Source organism: Salvelinus sp. IW2-2015, linkage group LG1 (genome assembly GCF_002910315.2).
Source record: "Salvelinus sp. IW2-2015 linkage group LG1, ASM291031v2, whole genome shotgun sequence".
In the NCBI taxonomy this organism is placed as follows: Eukaryota; Metazoa; Chordata; class Actinopteri; order Salmoniformes; family Salmonidae; genus Salvelinus; species Salvelinus sp. IW2-2015.
In genome coordinates, this window is record NC_036838.1 from 55,702,666 (window position 1) to 55,723,910 (window position 21,245).

Below are 21,245 nucleotides of genomic sequence, written 5' to 3' on the forward strand. Positions count from 1 at the left end.
CACACAGGCACACAACAGCTACAGTAGACACACCACACCAGACAGTAGTTCTCATGAGGTTAGACACATGTACTGTATGTATGGGTGAAGAGGCAAAACATTTAGCAGAGATGGTTGTAATATCTTCCCAGAGAATATCTACAGAATAGAGCTTTGTGCTGCAAGTTCATCAGCATAGTCACGGTCAGAAAGGAGACTATGCAGATTGTCACTGCAGCATCAGCTCAATTGCCTTGAACCTTGAAAGATTTCTATCCTACTTTACTGTATACACTGAGTGGACAAAACATTAAGAACAACTTGCTGATATAAAGTTGCACCCCCTTTTGCCCTCAGAACAGCCTCTATTAGTTGGGGTATGGACTACAAGGTGTCAAAAGCGTTCCACAGGGATGCTGGCCCATGTTGACTCCAATGCTTCCCACAGTTGTCAAGTTGGCTGGATGTCTTTTGGGTGGTGGACCATTTTTGATACACACGGGAAACTGTTGAGCTTGAAAACCCAGCAGCGTTGCGATTCTTGCCACTAACCGGTGAGCATGGCAGCTACTCCCATACCCCGTTCAAAGGCACTTAAATATTTTGTCTTGCCCATTTATCCTCTGATTGGCACACATACACAATCCATGTCTCAATTGTCTTGAGGCTTAAAAATCCTTCTTTATCTTGTCTTCTCCCCTTCATTTACATTGATTTGAAGTGAATTTTAACAAGTGACATCAATAAGGAATCATAGCTTTCACCTGGATTCACCTGGTCAGTCTATGTCATGGAAAGAGCAGGTGTTCTTAATGTTTTGTACACTCAGTGTATAATAGCCATGTTTGTCTTTCTCACAGGGAAAGACACATTTTGTCAAACTAATATGGAAATCTTAATGAAAGATTCTGCTACACCCTTCTTGTTTTCAGTTGCATAACATTCCCTGAATCTTTGAGACCATRTAGTAAAGTTACACCATGACCAGAATACTGTTTAAGACTCTGTGGAAGGCACCATGGTTTTTAATCTGTATGCTAAATATGCATACATGCAAAGATAAACATGCGTTTTTTGCTGTGTCACTGTAGAGGAATTACACCCAGTCATTGATGTGGTCTGTTAGTTCAGAATAGCGCGGCCCACCCACAACCACTGACCTACAACTCATTAGCTCTAATGGAGTCAGTCCATTTAATACATTCTGTCTGGCATGACTGACAACCAGACCCTGGCGACAAAGACAATCCACCATCTGCAGCTCGGGAAACAACCCCCCTCCTCCCCCCCTTCCCTGAAAACGTTTGCTTCATTCATATGGTAAAAGTCACACAGTGCCTCTGGTAACCTGAGCCTGTCTGCCCGGCTCCCATTCAGAGCCGTCGGGAGTAGAGTGAGCTGTGGCCCCGATGTCTTTATCTGAGGGCCACCTCTGGGCTTTGAATGACGTGCTGCTCAGTGCGTTGCTGTGGGCATTCTTGCGGAACTGCTCACAGCAGGTATGAAGCATCGCATTGTGCTGGCCTAGAGCCTGACATACGTACACTCTTAGAAAAAAGGTCATATCTAGAACCTAAAAGGGTTCTTCAGCTGTCCCCATAGGAGAATCCTTTGAAGAACCCTTTTTGGTTCCAGGTAGAACCCCTTAAAAAGTTTCACGTTTTAAAGTAAGTAAGCATAATATATTGAGGGTCAGTCAGTTCTTGTACCATATTTACAATGTGCAGGGATACTRGCACGATAGAGGCAGATACTGTATGTATAGGGGTAAGGTGACTAGTATCAGGATATATGATAAAGCGAGTAGCAGCAGCGTATATGATGATTGTATGTGAGTGGGTGTGTGTAGAGGCAGGCCTGTTGAGTGCGTGTGTAGGGCCCTGTGAGTGCGTGTGTAGGGCCCTGTGAGTGCGTGTGTAGGGCCCTGTGAGTGCGTGTGTAGGGCCCTGTGAGTGTGCACAGAGAGTGTAAAAATAAAATACAAGGGTAACTCAGATAGTTATCATAGTTAGGGGCTCCTGAGTGGCACTGCGGTCTAAGGCACTGCATCTCAGTGCTAGAGGTGTCATTACAGACCCTGATTCGATTCCAGGCTGTATCACAACCGGCCGTGACTGGGAGTCCCATAGGGTGGCGCACAATTGGCCCAGCATCATCCGGGTTTGGGTTTGGCCGGGGTAGCCCATCATTGTAAATAAGAATTTGTTCCTAACTGACTTGCCTAGTTAAATAAAGGTGAAATAGTTTCATGCTGTTTGAGACTGATGACTGTTCTCTTTTTCAAAGTGACTGACCAAGAGATACTGTATATTGCAATGCTTCATGAAGGTTTGGCAGATGCTAGACAACATATGTTTTATCCTAATCAGTGAATCAGTCCGTGATAATGGTTTCAACACAACATTCCTGGGGTGTGATCATTTATTTCTGATTCCTCCCCTCCTAATGCTCCCATTGGGGAAACTTTCCTGGAGAACTGAACCCACTGTAAAGTGTGCTACACACACACACACACACGTCACACATACACACAGACACACGTCACACACACACACGTCACACATACAAAACACCAGGTGACACTGTAGGAGGGGAGATTATGAATTGGTATGAGAGAATGATCGCTGTAACCTCATCAGTCTTCACTGGTGGGTCAAATGTTCCATTGGTCAATGCCACTTTATGCAATAACTGTGTCAGCTCTTTTCTCACCACACTACCTGACCAGGAATGAAGCTGGGTCATAGTAATACACTAGGATTCTAACAAAATGACTGGCCCTAGTCGAGAGATTCAATTGTCTACTCATAGGCTTAATCAGCTTGTGTACGAGACTGACCATGCTCAGACAACAATGCCAGGTTCAAAACAGGACTGGAGAAGAAATAACTATGTTAAACCAGGTGAAAAGCTTCCGCTCTGAATGGATCAACTCTACTGTGGTAACACTTGTTCTTTTGAATGTACATCTCAATTAGGTGTCCACTCTGAAGATGGTCTGGTGGGACGACACTGTGGTCTGTTAGAACCTGAGATACATTTGCATGTCTTTAAGGCCCAGTGCAGTCAAAAACGTGATTTTCCTTTGTTTTATATATACTATAAGTATGTGGACACCACCTCAAGTTAGTGGATTCGGCTATTTCAGTCACACCCGTTACTGACAGGTGTATACAATTCAGCACACAGCCATCCAATCTAAAATAGACAAACATTGGCAGTAGAATGGCCTTACCGAAGAGCTCAGTGACTTTCAACGTGGCACYGTCATAGGATGCCACCTTTCCAACAAGTCAGTTGGTCAAATATCTGCCCTGCTAGAATTGCCCCGGTCAACTGTAAGTGCTGTTAKTGTGAAGTGGAAACGTCTAGGAGCAACAACAGCTAGGCGCAAAGTGTTAGGCCACACAAGCTCAACGAACGGGACCGCAGAGTGCTGAAGTGYGTAAAAAAATCGTCTGTCCTCGATTGGCTGGAGCGGTGTAAAGCTCGCTGACGTTGGACTCTGGAGCAGTTGAAATGCGTTCTCTGGAGTGATGAATCATSCTTCACAATCTGTCAGTCCAAGGGACGAATCTGGAAACATACTTTTGGTCATGTAGTGTATATTTCCCCACTGAGGTTGGAATAATACTGTGAAAATGATGACAATGCCTGTTTGAAAAGAGCTGTTTGAAAAGACCACGTGAAATTTCAGCCTGTTTTGATGRGATGGACTTTTTGCCTGGCTGGTGACCTCACCAGGCGGTAAATTAGTTAATAAACCAACAAGAGAGTTCCAAACCTCTGCCAATAACAGCTATTTTTCAGTTTTTTCTTTTTGACAAATTGAATTGAAAACCATCACAGTAAGCTATTTAATTGTTACCCAGAAATGATTTGATATTGAGATAGAAATGGCTACATTTGACATTTTTTAAGAAGGTCTGCCAGGCTTGGCTTTAGACGCAGACAGGGGACTTAGTCATCTGAGTGATTGTMATTACATCATTAAAATAAGTTTTGGCACATTACTTTAACTTGACCCTGATTATAAAAGGAGAAGTAAACAAATACTTTTACTGAATCGGAGAAAGGAATAATGAGGAATTACCATTGGCACAACCAAACCCAAAACTAAAGCTGTTTTGAAATTGTAGGATAACGAATCGAGACCCCTACCTGTGTATTTCTCAATGTGTGTAAAAGTCATAATTATTTCAGCCTTACAGATTTAGGAGATTAATTTGCGACAGTTTGCTACAGCAGGAAATGTATCCTACAGCAACAGGAAATGTGAATGATTTTTTGTAAGGGTTGATYAYWTTTTWWATTTTATTTCACCTTTATTTAACCAGGTAGGCTAGTTGAGAACAAGTTCTCATTTGCAACTGCGACCTGGCCAAGATAAAGCATAGCAATTCGAAGCATACAACACAGATTTACACATGGAATAAACAAAACATACAGTCAATAATAAAAAATAAAAAGTCTATATACAGTGAGTGCAAATGAGGTAAGATAAGGGAGTTAGGGCAATAAATAGGCCATGGTGGCGAAGTAATTACAATATAGCAATTAAACACTGGAATGGTAGATGTGCAGAAGATGAATGTGCAAGTAGAGATACTGGGGTGCAAAGGAGCAAGATAAATAAGTAAATACAGTATGGGGATGAGGTAGATAGATGGGCTGTTTACAGATGGGCTATGTACAGGTGCAGTGATCTGTGAGCTGGTCTGACAGCTGGTGCTTAAAGCTAGTGAGGGAGATATGAGTCTCCAGCTTCAGTGATTTTTGCAGTTYGTTCCAGTCATTGGCAGCAGAGAACTGGAAGGAAAGGCGACCAAAGGAGGAATTGGCTTTGGGGGTGACCGGTGAGATATACCTGCTCGTGCGCGTGCTACAAGTGGGAGCTGCTATGGTGACCAGTGAGCTGAGATAAAGCGGGGCTTTACCTAGCAGAGACTTGTAGATAACCTGTAGCCAGTGGGTTTTGGCGACGAGTATGAAGCGAGGGCCAACCAACGAGAGCGTACAGGTAGCCTGTTTTGTAGTGTGTTTTGTGGCTGATTGTTCCTGTTCGTGTGTTCATGTGGTCTGTGTTCACTAGTTCGGGACTAGCGTCTTCGGTTCTTTCTGTCAGTTTGTTGTTTTTGTTCGTTGTTTAAATAGCCTATTAAAATATGGATTATCATCACGCTGCAGTTTGGTCCTCCTCTCTTTCACCCGAAGACAGCCRTTACAAAACGGGATTCTGTTTTCTCCATTGTGAAGCCAAACCCTGGACAAGAACGCAGGAGAACTGACTGCATCAGGCAGGAGAACAAAATGAAAGTCCTGGGGAGAATCTCAATTGGATTTTCTTGATTCCTGGCGTCCTCCCCTCTGTCCTCTCCTTGCCTCCATTCGAAAAGATCAAAGGTAATTGAGGAGAGGAAACGTGGGAACAAATGCTCTTGTATGAAATGAAACTCTCCTTCTGTAGTGCGTCATATGACAACCGCAAATGACTTTTACAGAGGTGGAATCCCAAAATACACGTGCTTAGTGGTAAAAATAAATGTAGCTAGTTGTGCAAGACATTTTCCAGAGAAAAGTAGCATATGGTTTTTAACTGTTTGCATGCTTTTCTCATCCAAGAAAACAACAGCCGTTTCAAAGGGAGTGTGGGAGATTTTAAAACTCTTCCAAGATCGGATACACCTGAGCAATCGGGGATAGGATCAAACTCCTCCGTTCACCTATTTAACAAATTGACACTCCAGTTGGCGACCAGTTATCGGTTTTCGCGTCACGGAGGAGAGGGGGACGGAGGAGTCTAAGACAGGACAGACTTTTGCCCTATTGAGAATTTCCCCAGATTTCACCAACAAGTAGAACATGCTCCTTGATCATTATTCTTTTGTTGTCTGTGGCTCAACAATCCATCAACCATTCAGACAAGAGTTTATCATGTGACATCAACATCCTGGACTTCCTGACAAGCTGCCCCCAGGTGGTGAGGGTAGGCAACAACACATCTGCCACATTGGGGCGGCAGGTAGCCTAGTGGTCAGAGCGTTGGACTAGTAACCGAAAGGGATCGAATCCCTGAGCTGACGAGGGTAAAAAAATCTGTCGTTCTACCCCTGAACAAGGCAGTTTAACCCACTGTTCCTAGGCCGTCATTGAAAATAAGAATTTGTTCTTAAACTGACTTGCCTAGATAAATAAAGGTAAAAAATCTAATAAAAATTGACCCTCAACACGGGGGCGCCTCAGGGGACCATGCTTAGTCCCCCTGCACTCCCTGTATACCCACAACTGCGTGGCCATGCAGAACTCCAACACYATCATTTAGTTTGCTGACGACACGACTGTAGTAGGCCTGATCACCAACTAYCAGAGACCTGTCAGTGCCAGGACAACAACCTCTCCCTCAATGTCAGCAAGACAATGGAGCTGATCGTGGACTGCAGGAAACGGAGGAGCGAGCACCCTCCATTTACATTGATGGGGCTGGGGTGGAGTAGGTTGAGAGCTGCAAGTTCCTCAGTGTCCACATCACTAAGGATCTATCATGGTCCACACACACCAACACAGTTGTGAAGAGGGCACAGCAATGCCTCTTTCTTCTGAAAAGATTTGGYATGGGCCCTCAGATCCTCAAAGTTCTACAGCTGCACCATTGAGAACATCTTGACTGGCTGCCTGCTTGGTATGGCAACTGCTTAGCGTCCGGCCGCAAGGTGCTACAGATGGTAGTGCAGTACAACAGTGCAACACTGGGTCCAAGCTACCTGCTATCCAGGACCTCTATACCAAGAGATGTCAGAGGAACGCCCTAAACATTTTCAAAGACTCCAGCCACCCTGGTCATAGACTGTTCTCTCTGCTACCGCACGGTAAGCGGTACCGAAGCACCAAGTCTGGAACCAACAGGACCCTGAACAGCTTCTACCCCCCCCAAGCCATAAGACTGTTAAATAGTTAGTACAGGTAACTATATGGTTAACCTTTTAACTATCTGCATTGACCATTTTTGSACTAACTTTTTTGACTCACGGCTGCTACTGTTTATTATCTGTCACTTTATTCCTAGTTATATGTACATATCTACCTCAGTTTCCTCGTACCCCTGCACACCGACTCGGTACTAGTACCCCTTGTATATAGCCAAGTTAGCGTTACTCATTGTGTATTTATTATTACTTTTATTATTACGTGTTTTACTTTTCTATTATTTCTCTATTTTATTTTTCTCTGCATTGTTGGGAAGAGGCCCGTAAGTAAGCATTTCACTGTTAGTCTACACCTGTTGTTTACGAAGCGTGTAATGACTACAATGCCATTTTATTTGACATGTGGAAGAGAATTCTAGATTCCTATTGTTGTGGTGTGCTGCTGCTCCTACTGCTCTGCTTTTAAGACAAGGTAATATATTTAGTTGACAGTTTTATTTCTCCTACCATAACTCACACAAGTAATACGACGTACAATTTAAATACAATGATGTTTGCTTGGCGTTTATCCTAGACAAATGYATTTACACGAGCAATGATATGGATGAATTTCAACCAAGAATGGTATGTTATCACAAACGGCTTCACCTTTTAACAAGGACTGAAGCAAAACAGCTAATCTCAACTGAAGCCCTGATTTGGAAAACTGTATTTATACCCGCTCCAGCTTGTCCAGGAGTTGGGAAATTGAGTTGACTTTCCTTTGCCCTCTGGTGATTTATTGAGTCTGAACATTCTAAGAACGATAATAGCATGCAATTGAAGCATACCGTTCACCATTTTCTTGACAACCGTCTTGTTTTATCTAGTTGGGGCGAAAGGCATGATAACTCTGTGGGAAATCATCTTAAATATGACAATTCCAGAGAGTGAAATTGGCAGGATGTTTTGATTCAGTGCAGATGTGTGAGAGTGGAGGAAGGAGAACGGCGTCTGGGCCTGCTGCAGGCCAAAGAGGACCTGTAGTAATCAGCTGCAGGACAGCTCTGTGTTCCAGCACACTGGCTCTGGCTGTTGTCTTGTGGAAGTGGGCTGTAGTCCAGTGCATCTGCAGATCTCACAGATTGAGCCATTATTTACTATTCCATTCAGAATACCAAGAAACCAAAATCAACAAATGSGATTGTGAAGACCTGAAGATGATGTGCAGAGCAAGTTTAGAAATATCTCAGACAATAAAACAGGCCTGCATTTTGCTGTCTACTGCAAGACAGTTGTGGTGTGCAATAAAATAAAAGTTTGATGAAATCTATAATTTGGTAGACCTAAGAAAACAGGCATCAGAATAAACACCTGTATCTTTCCTTCTGCCATTTGTCCTTAGATGTTTTAGTGTTGAAAACACAATTCAGCAATAAAGAAAAATGAAGCAGGAGTGTACCAGAAACTAGTATGGAGCTGGAGTTTGACTAGGACAGTTTCATTAGTCACTGATGGCTGTGTTTGGTGTCTGTGCCGGGACGGAACACAGCTGACCCTGTCTCCGTACACACTGTCACTTTATWCACATTAGCCTCCCTGGAACACATCTGTCAACAAGAGGACAACCAATAACTACAACCATAATAATACTGAGCAAAACACATGCAAGGCTTTGTTTTTCTGCTGTAAGTTATATGTTTACATCAGTAACTAGATGGTTAAGATTTAAAGATTAGTACAGATTGTTCCATCCCCCACCCCCCTGGCATCATCATGTCTTCCTCTCCTGTCCCTATGCCTAGGTAGGAAARACATCAGTGTGCAGAAGTGTAGCAACTCTCTAGCACATTGTTCTGCTCAACTAAAACAAATGGTAACAAATATTTTGTCAACATGAATTTAGTTGGTAGATGTGCTCCAGTTTAACCTAATGGAAAGAGTCTTCGCAAAAATAAAATGTCTCTCATGTCATTCCACTGAATGATGTCAATTAAGTAAAAAAGGCAGAGAGCATCCTGTATCTCACAGCCAATACTGTAGTGTATTTTAAAGTGAATATGGCTTTAAATGGCAGCCATGAGGCCACTTTAGGCCCATTCAAGTCCAGCTAGGTCACAATGTTTTGCTTTGAAATTATGGAGGTTCCATCTGTTTACACCTTTGTTTCCTCTGTGTGTCTCTGTGGTTTGAATTGGCAGTCAGTCGGCGGCTTCAAAGAGTCTGTCCCAGATTGCATGTAGCTTTATGACTGTGAGCCGTGTCGGGAGGAAAGCATTGTTTGTTATGGTCTCCCTCTCGCCCCCAGAGTTGCAGAATGTGTTAAATGGTATTGCTCTAGTTTAAAGGTAAGTCATGAGTGGCTAAAAAAAGCAGTGTGACCTTCATGCTGCCTCCAAGTGGCCACACGTTTCCGGTTCTCGGGAAAAGATCACTTTAGTGAGGTGCAATGGACCGAGGAATCGCGGCCCTGTTGTTTCTTTCAGATCATCTGAGCAGATGTTCATATTTACGTTATGTCCCACTTTATACAACTGTCTGCGGTTCCTGTAAATATTGAAATTAGAGCCAACGTTTAGATGGCATACATAAATCTAGTTGCGTGGAACATCAGAGATGATTGCCCCTCTGCAAGTAAAATAAACATACAGCTTGTGATATAAAACATTTTGACTGGTGGGTGCTATTTTACATGCACTGACGCTCTTGTTCTCAAGCCCGGGCTCATGGTTCCACGTAAAGGTGTTACCGACAGTTGCTGTTTTTACTGAAGTGTAAAGCGTATCCATGAGTCTGACTAGTATGGGAAAAGCTGCTGACAGACTATAAGAAACTTCTTCCCCTCCAACTGCCATGATATTGGCCGTGTCAGAAATCTGTCTTGCCTACTACTTACTAAAACKGCATACTGTGTACTAATCGTACTACATACTATTTAGAACATACCAGGCTCACTGATACTGAGAATGGATGATCTAATGTGTCATTCATTTGGCAAGGCGCTTCCCCTTATCTGATTATCAGCTGTCAAACATATTATGAAATTGCACATACAATAAAACACTATTTTTGCATACTCAAACGTCCTACTACTTAAGACCCACGGGTATTCAGACACGGACAATAATCTTGGCATGTTCAACCAAAAATGCACAAATTTGTCATAAGAAATGTTTGCCTTGGGACAGAGCAACAAGATTCTGACTCCATGAGACATTTGATATACATTTAGAGTGTAAGTAGAGAACCATGTAATTGTGGTATAATCAGCTTTGAGTTAATGTGCAGCAGTGAGGGTTCAACAGATCATTGCTTTCCCATCTACCCTTTGTTGATCGTTATTAAATGAGCTATTCCATCAAGTGTGTCTTATCGCCTATAAAAACACTAGATTTTCAATTTTACAGGTCATAGCCAGTCCAAGAGAAAGTGTAGAGGTTAGGTACATAGTCTAAGCCTCAAATCACTCTGCACTACCTCAAGAGGCATAACCGTTTAGAGTGATATTATCCAATGAGTTATATCATCGGTCCACTTCCATTTGAAGTGGAAAGTTGGACTGTGTTTATTCCCTGGCTGACCTCCATTTTGCCTATTAACTTGTCCAATGTTATTGTACTGTTACAATCCAATGTTATTTCTTCCATGAGGATTTCAAAAATGTGGTCTACACAAATTGCATAGTAGACCTACTGGTAACTGCCAAAATAAAGGAAAACCCAACATAAGATGTCTTTTAACAGGGCGTTGTGCCACCACGACTCACCAAAACAGCTTTAATGCACTTTGGCATATATTCCACAATTGTCTGGAACTCTACTGGAGGGATGCGACACCATTCTTCCACGATAAATTCCATCATTTTTTTGTTTTGTTGACAGTGGTGGAAACACTGTCTCAGGCGCAGCTCCAGAATCTCCCATGCTTGTTTAATTGGATTGAGATCTGGTGACTGAGGCACACACACACACCACACACACACACACACAACACACACACACACACACACACACACACACACCCTTTAAACCCCTTATGCTCATTTGAGACCCATCTTTCAAAGTCACTGAGATCTCTACTTCTAGATATGGTAGCCAAAATAACGGGCCACTGGGCATTTTTATACATGACGCTAAGCATGATGGGATGTTAATTACTTAACTCGGTCACCACACCTGTGTGGAAGTACCTGCTTTCGATATACTTTGTATCGCTCATTTACTCGTGTTTCCTTTATTTTGGTTGTTACCTGTATATGTATGACTATGTGCATTTATGTGTAAGTATATTCATTTGTAGATCTATCTGACCTGTTCATGTGGGATTGAGGCCTATAGCAGTAAGCAGGACATGGCTTGACWTTTGAGGTATGAAAATGTCCGAAAAACATGATTTTTTTGGTGAACTAACAGGTTATTTCTAGGGTATCCTGCCTTGTTTGAACTATCTGTTAAGTTGGAATGGGCTAAACTGCTCTGGCACATAATATGTGAAAGCAAACTAATGCAGACAGTATGTGTTTATGGCTCACATCAACCCAAATGCAACACATATTGGGTCCTGCTACAAACCTCTTTCCTGTCTTGTTCTTGATTTAGACTGACTTTATTTAGACTATTTAGTATTTAGACTGTCTTGATTTAGACTGTCATAATTGCAAATGTCRGTGCTCCGATAACTGCACGTAGTGGCTTGATACAGGGTCATTACACAAGTTATTGCAGTGATTTACTCTGCTAGAAGATCTGTGTAAAGTAGGCTATAGTGTGGCCAGGCATTCCAGTGCTATAGATATTTTTCTTCGAAGGTGGTCTTTGAGGGGTGAAATTAAATGTGTTTTTCATAATATGGTTTAATCAGTTCATTCTTGTCAGGCAGCAATGACTTCAATTCAAGCTAAACTAAAGTTAAACATATGTGACATTTGCCATCTGTGAACTATTCTACSGGAGTTATTAAACATCCAATTGAATCACCTTTCCATAGGAGTGGATTTGCTATATAAATACGATCTTATATTCACTTTTGATTGAAAACGCCTAATGTTCTGAAACATATGAGTGGGGAGATGTAGTGTCTGGGAGTCCAGGCCACCAGCCACCTGTGGGACAGATTGTTTGGCAGATGAACCAGGGCCGTGAGGTCAAACAGCTGGGTGTGAGAAGAACCCTCCCTGGACCATAGCTCTGTATAGCTCTGTATAGATATGTAGTTCTGTATAGATGTGTAGCTCTGTATAGATATGTAATTAGTTCTGTATAGATGTGTAGCTCCGTATAGATGTGTAGCTCTGTATAGATGTGTATCAATCAATCAAGTTTATTTTATATAGCTCTTCGTACATCAGCTAATATCTCGAAGTGCTGTACAGAAACCCAGCCTAAAACCCCAAACAGCAAGCAATGCAGGTGTAGAAGCACGTATGCATGTGTAGCTCTGTATACATATGTAGCTCTGTGTAGCTTTGTATACATATGTAGCTCTGTGTAGCTCTGTATAGATGTGTAGCTCTGTATACATATGTAGCTCTGTATAGATGTGTAGCTCTGTATACATATGTAGCTCTGTGTAGCTCCGTATAGATGTGTAGCTCTGTATACATATGTAGCTCTGTGTAGCTCTGTAGATGTGTAGTTGTGTGCTCTGTATAGCATATGTAGCTCTGTAGTACATATGTAGCTCTGTGTAGCTCTGTATAGATTGTGGTAGCTCTGTGTTAGATATGTATAGATAATATGTAGCTCTGTGTAGATATGTAGCTCTTGTATGATATGTAGCTTTGTGTAGTCTGTATATGATGTGTAGCTCTGTTAACATATGTAGCTCTGTATACATATGTAGCTCTGTTATAGATATTGAGCTTTGTGTAGCTCTGTATAGATATGTAGCGTGTGTGTAGCTCTGTATAGTATGTAGTTCTGTATAGATATGTAGCTCTGTATCAATGAGTAGCCTCTGTATCAATGTGTAGCTCGTATATGTATGTAGCTCTGTGTACTCTGTATAGATATGTAGCTCTGTGTAGATTCTTATACATATGTAGCTCTGTGTAGCTCTGTATCTGATGTGTAGCTCTGTATAATCATATGTAGCTCTGTGTAGTCTGTATAGATGTGTAGCTCTGTATAGATATGTAGCTCTGTGTAGCTCCATTATAGATATTAGCTCTGTATAGATATGTAGCTGTGTGTAGCTCTGTATAGATATGTAGTTCTGTATCAATGTGTAGCTTGTATCAATGTGTAGCTCTGTATACATACTGTAGCTCTGTGTAGCTCTGTATAGATATGTAGCTCTGTGTAGCTCTGTATAGATATGTAGCTCTGTGTAGATTTGTATACATATGTAGCTCTGTATCGATGTGTAGCTCTGTATACATATGTGCTCTGTGTAGCTCTGTATAGATGTTAGCTCTGTATACATATGTAGCTCTGTATAGCTCCATATAGATATGTGCTCTTATAGATATGTAGCCTTTGTGTAGCTCTGTATAGATGTGTAGCTCTGTATAGATGTGTAGCTCTGTATAGATATGTGCTCTGTGTAGATATGTAGCTCTGTGTAGCTCTGTATAGAATAGTAGCTCTGTGTAGATATGTAGCTCTGTATAGATATGTAGCTTTGGTGTAGCTCTGTAGCTCTGTATACATATGTAGCCTCTGTATAGCTTGTGTAGATATGTAGCTCTGTATAATTGTAGCTTTGTGTAGCTCTGTATAGCTCTGTAATAGATATATAGCGCTGTATAGATAGTGGCTCTGTGTCAATGTATAGCTCTGTATAGAATATGTAGCTCTGTGTCAATGTATAGCTCTGTATAGATATGTGAGCTTTGTGTAGCTCTGTATGGATATGGCTGCTGTGTCAATGTATAGCTCTGTATAGAATCTGTAGCTCTGTATATGCTCTGTATTAGATCTGTAGCTCTGTATGCTCTGTATAGATATGTAGCTTTGTGGTAGCTCTGTATGGATATGTAGCTCTTGTGTCAATGTATACTCTGTATAGATCTGTAGCTCTGTATAGCTCTGTATAGATAGGTAGCTTTGTGTAGCTCTGTATGGATATGTAGCTTGTGTCAATGTATAGCTCTGTATAGATCTGTAGTCTCTGTATAGCTCTGTATAGATATGTAGCTTTGTGTAGCTCTGTATGGATATGTAGCTCTGTGTCAATGTATAGCTCTGTATGATGCATAGCTCTTTAGCTCTGCATAGAGATAAGGATGACAGAAGAGGAGTAAAGATGGCAGGGTAACATTAACGCCATCTTCAGCTAAATAAATTGCTTATGTTTCAATTTGTAGATAACATCTTCACATACATCTCAGGCAAATCATAACAGGATAGACTTACAATGTCACCAAACTAAAATAGAACACACGCAGATATGCAGATACGCAGATATGTATCTGGATGTAAATATTGTGAGAAGAACTTTCCAGGTATAATATAACACAATACAGTTTTCACTATAACACATTGTGTTTTCCAGGATTTTTACTTCCTGGTTCCATTGTGTTTTCCAGGATTTTTACTTCCTGGTTCCATTGTGTTTTCCAGGATTTTTACTTCCCGGTTTCATTCTGTTTTCTAGGATTTTCACTTCCTGGTTTCATTGTGTTTTCTAGGAATAAGGATCACAGAGCATGTAGACACCACTGTACCTGTTTGTATGCGTTAGGTAAAGGTGTTTCCTTAAGAGTTACATCTCAAGGAAACCATTAGGATGTCATAAATCAAGTCGTTAATTTATATTTATTATTGGTTAGAAAAATCAATGCTCAGTCCCAGGAATGCATATTTCATTTTTGTTGGGCTGCTCTAAGGCCACATATTTCTCCCCTGTGCACTCTCCTGTCTGTTCTTCTACTAGTAATCYTGGGGATCAACCAGAGGAAAGCTTGGGGGCTTTGGTCCGAACCATGAAACCCCTCCAGCAGGCAGGGAAGGATTATCAGTCCCTAGGGACCTGTTTTCAAGCCCTTCAAACTGCCAACTCTGAGAGACATGTCAGGTGGAGTTAAGCACTGTAAAACACCTTCCCTAAGACCAAACCACACACAATACCTCWGGATCAGAGACTCAAAAAGGAGTGGCTGAATGGCGATTGGGCTGGAAAACTGTTGTACTTAAGCCACGTAAGAACTTGTTTGTGCAGGTAAGATTTGGGAGTAAGATTTGTGCAGACCCCAAGAGCGGAATTTTAGGGAGTCCTTTTCCATTATTAGCACAAGTTCTGTGTTAGCAGAGATGATGATGAGTGTGATTGGAGGTAAAGCATGTCTGGTGTGATGCACTGCATACAGTTCTTCTAGCTCTGGTAAAGGGACTGTGTTGTGTGCTGTATAGTTGAGGCCCACCCCATTACAAATATCCAGAAATGTATCTGTGTTTATTTGGAATGCAGTAAACACYAGGTGGAAAGAGGTCAAAAACATTAGCAAAACATTTATACTGCTTGGTATCCTAAAGCCATTAGCCGAAGCCCCAAGTGTTTCCCAGGAAGTTTGAGTACAGTGGAGATGAACAGTGCAGCTGCTCTCTTGCTTCCTGCAGCCTCACAGTCTTCACCAATAAGGAAGCACAATTCCCCTTTCAAAACACAGGAGAAAGCCCCTCACAATTATCTCAAACTGTGTTTTTAATTCACAATGAAATTAAACACAGACTGCCTCTTGCTAATCAGGAGACTCTGAGGTATGTTGTGGTGAACTGTCATTACAATTGAATTGTGGGAACCTGTTSTAATTAAGTATGTAGTGTGGCTATCCACTGGATGGCTCTGAATGCACTGTCATGCAGTCAAAGCTAAGAACCACTTTTGGATCTTTTTATTTTTATCTAACCTTTATTTTATCAGGTAGTCATAAGTGTATATTTTATCAGGAAACTAACAAGTTGTTGGCTGTTCGGTATTTCATGTATCACCCCTGGTGTTCTGTTAAATTATTTTGCGATTTGAACAATTTATTTTTGGATAGAAACTCCATCGGAGTGCTGCGATTGGTTGGCCAAAATTCTGGGGCGGGGCTAAGCGAAGGGTAAATTCCATTTGTAGTTTGACTCCCTCTCACTCATAGACGACTAACTTTGTGACCTCTATGTGAGTAACATTTGCGTGACAGCTATTTGAAGGGGAGCGAACATGGGCCTTGGGGACATACCTCAGTGTATCCGGAGAGGAAGAGGCGAAGCAAGAGTGTTTACTCCGCCCAAAATCTGTCTACGAAAATAAGACCATAGAGGTSAATGAGAGTTAAAAAATGGAATTGCTAATTTGCTACGTGAGGCTTATTTGATCAAATAGAGGTTTCGTAATGGTTATGTTATTACGAATGCGCTGATTGTATGTGGATGCACGTGGCATTTCGGCAAAAAAATGTTATATTTTTTTTTTTACTTAATATCGGAGTTATGACTGTTGTTCAAGCAGGTTGATGTTTATTGTCATGGAGGCAGAACTGAGCGGTTTCTGCTAGATGGGCCAGCTGCAAAGTCAAAATTGGCTATATCTTAAAAATTATGGAAACGAAAATGTAATTTTTGCTCTTAAATTAAGGTTAGGGTTAAGCATTAGGGTTAGCAGCGTGGTTAGGGTTAGGCATTAGGGTTAGCAGCGTGGTTAAGGTTAGGTTTAAAATCGGATTTTATGACTTTGCGGCTGTGCCAGCTAGTGACCATTCTGCAGAGGTGTCTCCAGGGCAATAGATGCCAACTTAGATTGTTCACACACGTAACTGCCCTCTCATGAAATGGTCACACCTGATCTCTCCTCCCGCTTGCCTTCCATCTTTGAGGACATGTATTTGCATTGTTAGAGCGGTTACTCGATTATTGTGTGTATATACAGTGCTTTCGGAAAGTATTYAGACCCCTTGACTTTCTCCACATTTTGTTATGTTACAGCCTTGGATTACATTTTTTCCCCCYCATCAATCTACTCACAATACCCCATAATGACAAAGCAAAAACAGGTTTTTAGACATTTTTGCAAATGTATACCATTTTTGGGGGGGAAATATCACATTTACATAAGTATTCGGACTCTTTACTCTGTACTTTGTTGAAGCACCTTTGGCAGCGTTTACAGCCTTGAGTCTTCTTGGGTATGATGCTACAAGCTTGGCACACCTGTATTTGGGGAGTTTCTCTCATTCTTCTCTGCAGATCCTGAGCGCTATGGAGCAGGTTTCATCAAGGATCTCTCTGTACTTTGCTCCGTTAATCTTGCCCGCGATCCTGACTAGTCTCCCAGTCCCTCCCGCTGAAAACATCCCCACAGCATGATGCTGCCACCACCATGCTTCACCATAAGGATGGTGCCAGGTTTCCTCCAGACGTGAAGCTTGGCATTCAGGCCAAAGAGTTCAATCTTGGTTTCATCAGATCAGATCTTGTTTCTCATGGTCTGAGAGTCCTTTAGGTGCCTTTTGGCAAACTCCAAGCGGGCTGTCATGTGCCTTTTACTGAGGAGTGGCTTCCGACTGGCCACTCTACCATAAAGACCTGATTTGTGGAGCGCTGCAGAGATGGTTGTCTTTCTGGAAGGTTCTCCCATCTCCACAGAGGAACTCTGGAGCTCTGTCAGAGTGACCATTGGGTTCATGGTCACCTCCCTGACCAAGGCYCTTTTCCCCAGATTGCTTAGTTTAGCCAGGTGGCCAGCTCTAGGAAGAGTCTTGGTGGTTCCAAACCTCTTCAATTTTAGAATGAATGAGGCCACTGTGTTCTTGGGGACCTTCAATGCTGCAAAAATGTTTTGGTTCCCTTCCCMAAATTACGGACAATTCCTTCAACCTCATGGCTTGTTTTTTTGCTCTGACATGCACTGTCRACTGTGGGACCTTATATAGACAGATGTGTGCCTTTCTAAATCAYGTCTAATCAATTGAATTTACCACAGGTGGACTCCAAGTTGTAGAAACATCTCAAGGATGATCAATGGAAACAGGATGCACCTGAGCTCTATTTCGCATCTCATAGTAAAGGGTCTGTATACTTACGTAAATAAGGTATTTCTGTTTTTTAATTTGATATAAATGTGAAAAAATGTAAAAACCTGTTTTTTTCTTTGATATTATGGAGTATTGTGTGTAGATTGATGAGGAAAAACTTGTATTTAATCCATTTTAGAATAAGGCTGTAACGTAACAAAATGTGGGAAAAGTACTTGTATAAAAAAATACTTGTATAATGTATAATATTTGTATCTCAATAGGTATTCATTTTTTCAGGGCATATGAAGTGAATGTCTGAATGACAAAATGCAAACATAAAAACTATTCTAATTGCTAATCCAAGAAATGTAATTTGAGTCGATTTAAAAGAAAGAAAACAAAACAGAAAATGGCTCGCTGAGAGAGAGAGAGACTCACACACAGAGAGCGAGAGAGAGAGAGAGAAAGACACAGAGAGACACAGAGAGAGAGACACAGACAGAGAGACAGAGAGACAGACAGAGAGAGAGAGAGAGAGAGAAGAGAACACACACACACAGAGAGAGAGAGAAAGAGACAGACAGAAAGAGACAGAGAGAGAGACACAGAGAGAGAGACACAGAGAGAGAGACACAGGAGAGAGACACAGACAGAGAAGAGACACAGACAGAGAGACACAAGACAGAGAGACACAGACAGAGAGACACAGACAGAGAGACACAGACAGAGAGAGAGACAGAAGAGAGAGAGACACACCACACAACAGAGAGAGAGAGAGAGACACACACACACAGAGAGAGAGAGACACAGAGAGAGAGACACAGAGAGACAGAGAGACAGAGAGAGAGACAGAGAGACAGAGAGAGACGCAATGCATGCAGGGCAGAATTAGGCCAATATCCACTAATAATAAAAACTAAAAAAAATAGCAATTAAAGTTTTGGAACCATCTAAAATACAGTGAACCCCTCTCATATCACTACCAAGCCCTGCAATGCCAAGAGCTGAGCAAAGAAAAGAGTACCCTCATCCAGCTGGTCCTGGGGCTGAGTTCACAAACCTGTTCTACTAACACACTGAAGCCTCAGGACCAGAACATCCAATCAATCAGGATAAACTAAATTACAACACAGTCAAAACAAAACTATATTGCTTATTGGGAAACACAAGCACAAACACAAAGCAAAATGCAGTGCTATCTGGCCCTAAATCAACAGTACACTGTGGCTAAATATTTGACCATGGTTACTGATCAAAACCTTAGAAAAACCTTGACAAAGTACAGGCTCAGTGAGCACAGCCTTGCCATTGAGAAGGGTAGACACAGGAAAACCTGGCTCCCTGTAGAGGAAAGGCTGTGCAACCACTGCACAACAGCAGAACCTGAGACGGAGCTGCATTTCCTGACAAAATGTCAAAAATATAAAACAATTAGAGAGTGTCATTTCCCCAAATTTGAAACCCTTATTCAAGGTTTCAAAGACTTCTCTGATGAGAGTAGGCTACCAGTCCTGTTGGGGGAGGACGCAGAGAGCTGTGGGTTGGCAGCGCACTACATTGCTGCCTGCCATAAGTTGAGGGACAGTGTCTGACAGACCAATCAACCTGCACATGTACTCTACTGTACATGAGAGAGAGAGAGAGAGAGATAGAGAGAGATAGATAGATACACTGCTGTAACCTGAGGAGCCTGATGCTAGGCTATGAGCTAATACTCTCCCTGAGGAAACAGATCAGACAGAAGCTGCCCATTCAACCATGGGCTTCCATCTCTACCTCCTGTAGGCTGAGCCCTCAACCAGGCACCCTGGTCAAAGCCAGTTTGGGATTGAAATGCCTAAGTGGCTAGGTGGAAAACATGAATTTAAACATAATATATCAAGAGTGCCTTGGCATTTTTTAAATGGTGTCCTCAACCAGTCACTTCAGAGAGACCAGCCCACTGAGATGGAACGTTTAAGCATGCAAGCAAGTACCATAATAAATATGTCATAAATTGATATGGAATGAATTTAGAGCCTTTAGTACACAGTTGACGAAGAAGGTATTTGACTAATTACAAGAACTATATCAATATTTGAAAGAGTTCAACAGTATACTCTTCTATTCCACAATGTTGTTTTTCTATACAGTATATAATGCTTAGTCATATAATTTCATACCCTTTCTTTTGACACAAGGGATGAGTAAGTATGTTTCCCAACGTGGCTTCACAAAACAACAGCAGAATGGGTGAACTTAATAAGAGTGTAAAGTCTCCTACCTCTGCAACGGTTCCTCTCCCCTCTTCACAAATGGATGTCCCAACCAATACTAAGCTATATTCCAGTGTGTGAGTTATTCCACAGGTTTATCTTCAKAAGTCAGGTCTCCTTCTCATTGAGGGAAGACAATTCACTCAGGCTCTTGCACTTGTTTGAAAATCGATTGTTCTGAAAAGTCAGCGGAGTCCCAGTGCCTGGAGCTCCTTTCAGCTGGGGAGAATGCTGCAGGTCCTAGTGCCTGCCACAGTCCTGTCACTGTATCTCTTTTATGATCAATGCTGTGTAGCCAATAACCTGTAATCTGTAGTTTTATAATAGCTGGTTTTAAAGCACACACTTTTATGTGATACAGTATGTCAAAATATTATCTTACTGGACAAAAGAGTAACAACTGTCTTACAACACAGCATTCACTGAACAGAACGATCCAATGTTTTAGTAATATCAGTGTGTACATGCTAATCTACAGTACCTTGCTTAGCTCCCTGTACCTTCCTAGAGGTTAAAGAGGCTGGAATTGCAAGGGGGCCATTTGACAATAGTCAAGTAATTGGGTTAAGATTTGATGACTTGCTATTACGCCCGGTCACCTTTAGCAACCAGCAGCCTCTCTGGCTCTTTGTCTGTTTTTATTCTCATCCAATKGGGTTTGAGAWGGCGGTGAGGATTCCAAGGAACTGATTGCAATTGAGATTCTCCCATTTTGAAAGGTTTAGAAATAACCATGGAAGTTAATTGTGCAAAGACGGGGACAACAATTACTGGCATTCCACACGTGCCTCCACTAGCCAGCCACAAAGCCTATGCAGCAGAAGGCTTATCACTCTGTCCCATTCCAGTATGGTAGTCATATTAATAATGAATATCATGGATTGGCAAGTTGCGTAAATAGGTCATTTCTTCCTAATTGTGGAATTAGGTTTAGGAATGTATCCTCTTTTCATGTTTGTCAGTGGTAAGCAGTTAGCAGCAAGCCAGAACATGTGTCAAACTATTTACATTGGATGGCCTCTAGATGTAACTGTAATTCAGTGGAGGCTGCTGAGGGGAAATGGAAATCATGTGTTTGATGTATTTGATACCATTTCACTTATTCCGCTCCAGCCGTTACCATGAGCCTGTTCTCTCCATTTAAGGTGCCTCCAACCTCCTGGAAAAAGG